The 9,553-nt window shown below is 36.6% G+C and overlaps 1 long non-coding RNA gene across 2 annotated transcripts; it reads right to left on the bottom strand.

Moving 5' to 3' along the window:
* Positions 1 to 461: 461 nt before the first annotated feature.
* Positions 462 to 4,619, bottom strand: LOC110923064. 2 transcript variants are annotated; one of them, XR_004885706.1, is made up of 8 exons: positions 3,736 to 4,619; positions 3,275 to 3,393; positions 3,021 to 3,116; positions 2,774 to 2,911; positions 2,530 to 2,641; positions 2,353 to 2,457; positions 1,129 to 1,348; positions 462 to 936 (listed from the first exon to the last, which is right to left on the bottom strand). It is a non-coding gene; the product is annotated as an uncharacterized LOC110923064 (long non-coding RNA). The 2 variants fall into 2 exon arrangements; XR_004885705.1 differs by having other exon boundaries at positions 2,418 to 2,457; positions 3,736 to 4,618.
* Positions 4,620 to 9,553: the final 4,934 nt, after the last annotated feature.

Here is a 9,553-nt window from a genome sequence, read left to right as displayed (position 1 = left end):
CCCTCTAGCCAAAATCAGTTAGAAAGTAAAAAAAGAAGTAGACGTATTCCTCCTCCTGTAAGGTTTCCAGGCAAGTGTGATAATGTCAGTTTAGTTACATATATAAAATTTTCTAAGATTGGCTAAAGTCTCAAGTTTATGTGTAATTATAGCATGGGATGATACTTATGATGAGCCTTATGCTATTGATTGTTGGTATGTATGTATGTAGGCTTTACACCTCAACATCACAAAACTATATTAACTTATCATGACAAAGTAGGAGCTGATATAATCAGCAAAAATATACAAGCAACAACAAGAACAAAACAATTGGTTTAATACTAAGATAGTGTAACTTTTTAAGTTCTAGATTTCAATGCATTTCATTGCCTTTTAAAATAACAATAAAACTATTCAAAATTTTATTTCAATGCATCTCATTGCATTTTAAAATAACAACAAAACTACTCAAATTTTTTGAACGGCTAAAAATAACATTTATCACAAAAATTTATATACATCACTTATTCCAGCAAGCTGCTAGAACAGAACCCCCTTGCAAATATTACACCCCATTCTTACATCAACTATCATACAACTTAAACACTTCAAATCTTAAAGGAACACCACTCCTCCCATTCCAAATCTTTCCTTTCGTGCGGTTTTTAATCTATAAGAGAGTTGTGAACTGGTACAATTTTTTTCGTTTGAATTGCTTTGATTGCTCCACCAATAATACTACCAGTGTACCACCATTCTTCTTTAGCTTTCGAACTGAGACTTTCACTGAAATATCATAATTCAAGCTGATTACATGTGAGTACCCCTAGATGGAACCCCTGGGTCCCGCCAAAGGCCCGTCTTTTTGTTTGCCAAGAGGTCGGATCGCGACTATGCAGGCTATTGTTAGAAGGGGTATGCACCTTCCTTCCTCTCGTTGCTGCCTCTGTGGATCTGCAGAAAAAACAACAGGTTTAAGTATGTCCATTTTCTGTTTGCAACCCGTTTCTACAAGTACTTTAAAGTTGCTTGTTTTGACCCATACCTAACCCACCCAACCCGCACATTTTTGTCATCTCTACTAACTATCACTGTATATTTGCAAATAAAACCACCCAACGTTTCTTCTTTTCCAACATAATTTACCTTCAATAATTCGACATCCAATGGCTTCACAAATGAAATATCAAATTCTATTGCGGTCATTGAACATCATATAATAGTTAAAGCATAGCCACAATGAACTGTACCAGTTGAAACATAAATCACATGGTTTTTTTCAAATTTTGATGATCGCTTAAAGCATAGCCACGATGAACAGTACCAGTTGGTCACCATCATCGACATCTCCTCTAGTCCAAAAGTTCTGCAAGGCACAATTTTAGGGGCAAGCTTAGAAACGGTATTAGAATCTGCAGATCATAAACCTCACCACTTACAACATTCTTCAACTTCAAACTTATAGTAAAGACCTTAAATCCTAAACTTAAACTCCTAATCAGTACTGCTACTTTTCTTCAAGAACTCCATATTTTTTTATCAATCATCCATAGGGGTGTTCATGTTTCGGGTTCTTCGGGTTTGGGGATAGAAAATATTTATCCAACACTCGACCCATTTAGAGATCGGGTTAATCAAGTTCAGGTCTAATTGTGTATGGGTTTAGTCCATCGGTTTGAATCGGTAATTGGGTTGGGCTAGTTAATTACAAATGTGTTGCTGTCCTGCTCTAAAACGTATGTGATGGAAAAATCAAAGATTAATCATCTATAAATCAAAGATTAAAAATCTATAAATAAAAGAAAAACTTGTTAGCTAACCTAGTGACCCACCCATTTTACCATCTTTATGATGAGCAGGAACAAACTAACTACCTGGCTTGCAACTTAAACAAAAAAAAAATCTTGCCTGATACAATGATAAGTTCATCATCACACATCCCTCTATGGTAAGCAACAACTGCAAGTGTGAGGTCAGACTCTCATAATACTCCCCAACAACACGTGAATCGTAATACAGCCCGGTGTTGAGAAAGTGTTCGGGATTGTTATTAATGTCTATAATGATTTTTTTTACCCAAAGTATTGTATACATGGACACCTTGACTACCTTCACTCAACTGGAAGCAAAGAATGAACAGATAGAATTAGGCCCTTAATGAAGTCTTCTGGAAACATATGGATAAGAAGGAAGCAATAGTTATCCAACCTATTAGTTATCTAACCAGAACCCAATTTGCCACCTTTATATCCGACTGTCAGCAATCAAGGTGGCCTAAATAAGAGGCATCTAAAAGAAGCATATGGATTAATGGATAAAAAGGAAGCATAATGAAAGAAGAAAATGACAAGCAAGGATAATGAGACCAACTTCCTACAATTAATGTGTAGCAACTTCAATGGCATACACAAACAGGTCCATGAATCATTACTCACCACCAGCCTTAGGTGGTGCTGCTTTTTCAATACTGTACTCCTGTGATTATAAAAACCAGCAATTAATAATCAGTAGAAACCAAAGTAGTTAAAAAATATTCATAGCAAATACCTGCAAAAGGCGTATGATTATACCAGAACTCATGGGTCTCCCTACCACAATCATCAACCAGATCTTTCACTTCTCAAAACAGACACCTCTTTGCTAAATCGACATCCAGTGGCTTCACAAAAGAAATATCAAATTCTATTGTGGTCACTACACATCATATAACAGTTAAAGCATAGCCACGATGAACTGTAACAGTTGAAACATAAATAGCATGGTTTTTTTTCAAATTTTGATAATCGCTTACCATATAATCATTTTAACTTTTACCCAAGATTCAAACCCCCTTTGAATCGTGTCAGCACTATCATGACGTGGCGGATGACAGAGACATTAGCCCAACAAACTGCCATAGTCCTCCAGGGGTCTCTCTAGAACTTCTTATCTTAAGAAAAATATATAAATAAAGTAAAATACACATCAAATCCTAAAACCAAATAAAATAAAATCAGCAAAGCAAGCTTTATGTATTAAAAAGGACATTAATGGATCACCTGGTAGTATGCTATAGCAAGTGACCTTAACCCGTTGTCTGCAAATTTGTCAATGAAGGCATGAATGTCTGATTTGCTGTGTGCAAGATTCAAAATCTACACCAATTTAAAACAAAATTATTAACCAGCTAAGAAATACATAAAAAACTATTTTTTTTTACAACAGTCAATATTAACCACAAAAAATCTCAAAACAAAAAATATATTATAGATAAAGGAAGATCATGTAAGAACCGAAGAAACGTGATGATGACCTGCTAAAGAACACACAACCTTCTTGACCCTCCTTTCATAGACTTCATAGTCCATCTTCACCTTCATTCTTGAGAAATCGACCAACCCCAGATGTAGTTCCACTGGTTCCAGATGAACACTAAATGTTGGAAACTACTTAAAACGACATACCACAGAGCAGCTCAAAACAACAGCAATAAGAACATCTTACGAAAAGGTATTAAACTGAATACAAAACATTTTAGCCCCAAATTGGTTGAAGCATTTCGTCAAACAGTTGGTGTTCATACTCAAACCTTTCAACACATAATGAAAAAAAATAAATGAGGGTTCATAGAGAGCAGGATGAAAGATAACCATAAGAGATACTGAATGTTATGACACAAGAAAACAAATAGATGAGAAACTCATTAACCAAATAGCTTCAACATAGCAAGAATCATAAATCCATGGAGCAGAAGACATAGATCAGATAAATTACCTAACCGAAGATGACCATCAATCAAATGACAGCAAACACAAGAAAATCAAAGGAAGATAGTGGCTATTGGTCGCGTCGGCGGTTGATGTTTCCATGGTCGTCGTACAAATTGAGAGAATCTCTATTTCACTCACTCACTCACTCTCTCTCTCTCTCTCTCTCTCTCTCTCTCTCTCTCTCTCTGCAAAATGAAAAAGAAGACAATATGGGTGTATTGGGAATCAGGGCAAAAGTACTGGAACTCAAATCCTCACCAACCAATGGAAGAAAGTCCTTGATGACCATAGGGGAAGAACATCATTTGTTGAGACGCAAGAACCACCACCATATCCATAAACAATAACAAAGATGAGCAAACCAAGGTTAGGGATTCAGAACCGTACGGTGAATCGCCCGTAAGCATCTAGATCTAAGAACCATTTCGAATGAGAAAACCCTAGATCTGAACCAACACTGAACAAGAGTAATGATACCGTCAAAGTGAAAATTGTAGATCTAAACCAGAACAGAACAAGAATGACTAATTGGGGACTCAAGAGTTCAATATAAAGGAATATTTTCATACCTGTCAGCGGTGGATGGCTGGTGAAGAACGACTGGGGATGAAAAACGGTTGTTGCTGTAGAGAGAGAATGGGCGGTGTAATGAAAAGCCGTGTCTAGGTTTTGTGGAGCCAAAATCCTGTTTCAAAATTCAAAACCAGAGCCAAATGCCACCGATTTTCTCCCTCTTTCTAACATTTGCTCACTCTCTCTTTGCAAACCCATATTTGTTCTAGATCTCGCATCCAATTTCCATTCTACTATGACACCATTTTGTGATTTTAGGGTTTTTTCTTGAACAAGATGAAAGAGAACTTGGAGGAGAGAGAGAGAGAAATGAGAGTAGGATCTGAATTTCAAAATTTAGAAGAACAAAAGTATGGAACGATAATGGAATTTCAAAATTCAAAAGAACAAAATGTTCCCGCCTGCATGTGTTGAAAAGGTACTTTCAACACATTTGTGCACAAGATGTTTGTACAATGTGCTTGAAATGCTTGTACAATGACAAATGACCATTCTTGCCCTTCCTATATGCTTATTAAAGTAGTATAGATAATTGAACCGTTTGCATATTTCAGCAAACGATCTCACAAAAGTTATATCTTCTTGCAAGAACATTATTTTTACGAATATACCCCATAAACAAGGGTATTATTCTTGCATTTTAGGTGACCATTATCCGTTTTGCGGTTATGGCAATTGACCCGTTCGACCTTTCAAAGGCCGAACTTTGATTAATCCGAATTCTTTTTAAGAATTCCAAACCTTTGAATCATGACTCTTTGACCGAGTCCGTTTATTTATAGTTCGCGTTCCCACTGATGATTTTCATTTATATATCATCACAACTTCAAATGTGATGGATTGTGAATGGGAAAAATCATTATATTCCCATTCTACCCCCAAGTTATACATTTTTACGAAAATGACCCATCATGTAGCTTTAAGCCAAAATGGTTTAAGCCGTCTATTTTATACTACCGTAAGGACTGACCGAATTGTAAAACTCATATTTAAACCACACTTAAGGGTTGTTTGCCCTATTTGTCATTCGATGGCGTTTTGGTCAACTTTAATCACAAAGGACATTTTGAAAGCTTGTTTTGACCAAGTATACTCTTTTAACCCGTATTCCATTTTAAATTCATTATATCCCTATGAACATAATATCTAGATTTCAATTCGCTTGATATACCTCACCTTAGGTGAATCTAAAGTCCACGACTCAATTAACTTTCCTCGGCCCTACAACCTCATTGAGAGTTTGACCAAATTTCACATACCTGGATCGGGTCAAAGCAATGACCCGTTATAATACCTCACCATATTAGTTGCAAATTAATAGCAACGTAATCTCATACGCTATTCATCCCTGTGAGCATAAGGCTCGACAAGCAAACATTAGTCGTTATTGTCAAATGGTGATAACATCACCATTTGACTCGTTTGGCCTAAATGACAATTTTACCCACTTCTTGACCTATCCCTTTTTGCTTTAGGACAACCAAACATTATAATATTCTGAGAAGGTATTTATTGACCATCTCGCTCATTTGACCCATTACGGTTTACACCTAGTGGCCATATTTAAGTAAGTCGTTTCCTTACGCATTTGACCCATCATAGCTTACACCATAGGGTGACTTTTCAAAACTCATTATTATTCGCCAACACGTGACCAAATTACGATTTTACCCTTTTATCCATATGGCTTACACCATAAGGTAACTTTTCAAAACATATTGTTTATTCGTCAACACGTGACGAATTACCATTTTACCCTTTTTACTACCAAATATGGTTTCCTACCATTTTTACTTGTTCCGACCCGTTAGAATTCATGTTGGTACGTCATATTTCATGGAATTATTTCAAATACTAAGTCACCTTGCTCTTAACCAAATATATGAATAAATAATCCATTTTAAAGATGTAAGCTTTACTTACCTTGCATCTAATTATGCTTTTTTCCCGCGTACTTGATCCGTTTGACTCGATTCTTTCCAAGATTCCACCTAGCTTGTCAAGCGTTAAACTATCATTTATCATTTGCAAGATGGTTAGATTAGTAATCATTTATCACGACTACTCCACCTTACAGATTTTATATACAAATTTATCACTCGATCTTATTATAGATCAGTTTGACTTTTAAAAGTCAATTGCCTATTAACACATACAAACCCACAAATAAGTTCATCTCATTTCATTCACGTTAACAAGTTCGAGCGATTATTAACATCAAGTTAATTTAGCTTTCGATTTATCAATGCAAATTTATCCATTCATTATGCTAGAACTAAGGGTTTTCATCTATATGTAAAACTCGTTTCATCATATTACTAGGCATTCATCTGAATACCTAATATAATCAAGTTCTACATACAAACTAGAAGACAACATGATTTCAAGCACCTATTAACATTGACACAACATCAATTTCATCATATCATACAAAACCCATTTCAATTCGAATCTCTAATTTGTTCATGTATCTTACGCATGCATACATATGATGATCATGAACACTTATATATAATCAATTTCATCATATAATCAAAAACGCATTTTATAATCTACTTGTTAATGACTTACAAGTAACCTTATATCAAATAATTCATAATTTCCTTATGTTTAATGAAATTAAGCAAACATCTATACCTAATTTCATCTTTGGATCATAATCCAACAACCTAATTGCAAGTAACCTACTTGTCTCAAATTACAACTTTCACCAATCCAGGTTTTAAGACATACCTTATGATCCCCTTGTTTAGGTGATCATTAATTCATGTTCATTCATGAGTTTGAGCTCCAGTTTCCCTTTCAATTTTGATGATATTGGATGAAAAAGGGTTTGCCCCCTTGTTTGTCAGCTGATGATCGACCTACACACACACACTATGTGTGTGTAGTGTTTTAATTCTTGTGTTTTAAAACACAAGTCTCCTTTTGGTAGCTTTGGTCCCTCAAGTCTAATTTTGATTAAATAAGGCTACAACTCATTGTTTATCACTTATTTATTTGTTACTAACTAGGATAATTTGTTCCTAGTTATTTTGCTTACGGGTTAACTTTACCGCCAACGGTATTTTTACCCTCTTATCCTTGGTTAGTTTGGTTTAATTAATAAACCCGTTTTCCGGGTGTTACAAGTCTACCCCCCTTAAAGAGGTTTCGTCCCCAAAACCTTTCTTACGTAGTTCCTTGGGTTATACCCAATGGATTTGGTTTTTTCCTCACTTGAGCATTGCTCATATTTTAATTATTCGGTAACGTTACCAGGAAGGTGTGGTAATGTCATTTGGACTCCCAAATGGTGCCCGAATTCCTTCTTGCACATCTTGTCTTCAAGGCCTTTAATCTTTCGGTCAAAGGTTGTCATATGCTTTGCCGCGTGCGCCTTTCATGTGTAAGGCCTCATGGGCCGTGACTTTCATCTTGTATCCTTTATCTTTATTGTTTACTTGATCAAGTTGCCATTTGGTTACTCGGTCATATGTGTTTGTCAACATGCTTACTCCACGCAAATCCGATATTGACAAGTGTAACAACCCGACTTTTCAGATCGTTACCTGTTCGTTTTCGCTTCGATTTGTAATCATCCTGTATTTCGAGATTCGATATAAATAAACGGTTATGTTTAAACGGAATAATTTTTCATCGCATCGCACCATTGCACGTTTAAACGCTTTATATTCGTAAACGCTTACGCAACACGAATTACAAAGAATTATACTATTTAAATTGCTGAGTGTGTTTGTATGGTTATCATACGCCTCCGCATACGCTTATCACGACTAACACGCTAAATCGCAAACGCTGTTATTATTAGTAGTAATGTATGTGCTTGCTTGTGTGTGTACTTATTAAGTTTATTTTTACTCGAAATCGCTATCGCAACGCAAACTCAATGCTACTCGCACAACTCGATTTATCACTCTATAACGTAACGCAACTCGAAACTTAGTACTATACTAAAATACTTAAGGTACCAATACTATCTAACGTAATAAAACGCATTAAATTGGCATCGTACACGCGAAACGAGGAGAAGGTTGCACAAAACAGCCCCCTTGTTCGAAGCTAGGCAGCTTCGTACGAAGGCGCTGCCTTCGTACAAAGGCAGCCAGTTCGAACAAAGGCCTTCTGTGCGAACCCCCATCCTCTATAAATACCCATCCACACTCCTCTCATTCTCACTTACTGATTTTGAGCCGAAACTCTGCCAAATTGCTGTCCGACCATTTTCAAGTAAGATTTAACAGTTTCTTTGACTGTACAACGTTTTCCACTTCGATTTTCACAAGAATCACTATGTTTTTATCTAAATTCTTCTGTTTTTTACATAAAAACAATCAACTTTTCACTTAAATTTTTCTTTTCTTCATAAATTCCTACTTCTTACAGGAACCCTTCATCTTTTTCACCAAAATCTTCTTATTTCACCCATAATCTACACTTAACCGGGTGTATTGGGACTAGCTACGGCTTTCCAAGTTAGAAATCAGTTGATTTCGCACTCACCAAGTGTTGGATTTGGATGAAAACTCTTTAAAACCTTTTAAAACTGACTTTTACACCCTAAACAGACCTAAAACGGCATGTATCTCGTTCACTGAACAATGGAACGAGGTAATGTCGAAACCAGCTTGTAGAGAACTCGGAAACACATCTGATTCAGGAGAAAACACAGCACCAAATGCCGAAACAGCCACGTTTATGAACTGGACTGTTCTGTGTGAAGCCAGCTTCGTACGAAGGCACTTCCTTTGTATGAAGGGACATGGCCTCGTACGAAGGCACTGCCTTCGTACGAAGGCTCTGGTTTTACACAACACAGTCCAATTTACAATCGTAACACAACTAAAGACCTCCCCAACTCTAAGGTCAATCAATAGCTTAAGGTTGGAGGGATGAACACTCGATTTTCCAAAGGCGACGCGAAGACAGTCGATTTTGGACAATGAAAGCAGCACGAGTGCGAAGACCCACCTCCGTACGAAGGGCCCTTTCGTACGAAGGCAACAGCTTCGTATGAAGATTCTGTTCTCCCACCGACACTTTGATTTCCGACTGTTTCAGCACTCTTTGGAGGACTTATGCTTCTGTTCCCACACATAGGCTAACCCGACGCTCCCTTCAATCCACTAAGGATTGTGTTTCTTGACTAGTACACGTTCTGTGAGTATACTGGAACCCATTTCCATTTAACACACTTTGGGTGTTACATACGTTCTCCATTAAACACAACAGACAACGCAAACACTTTA

This window comes from Helianthus annuus, chromosome 17 (genome assembly GCF_002127325.2).
Source record: "Helianthus annuus cultivar XRQ/B chromosome 17, HanXRQr2.0-SUNRISE, whole genome shotgun sequence".
NCBI lineage: Eukaryota > Viridiplantae > Streptophyta > Magnoliopsida > Asterales > Asteraceae > Helianthus > Helianthus annuus.
The sequence above is the reverse complement of the archived record's forward strand: the minus strand, read 5'-3'. Positions and strand labels throughout refer to the sequence as shown.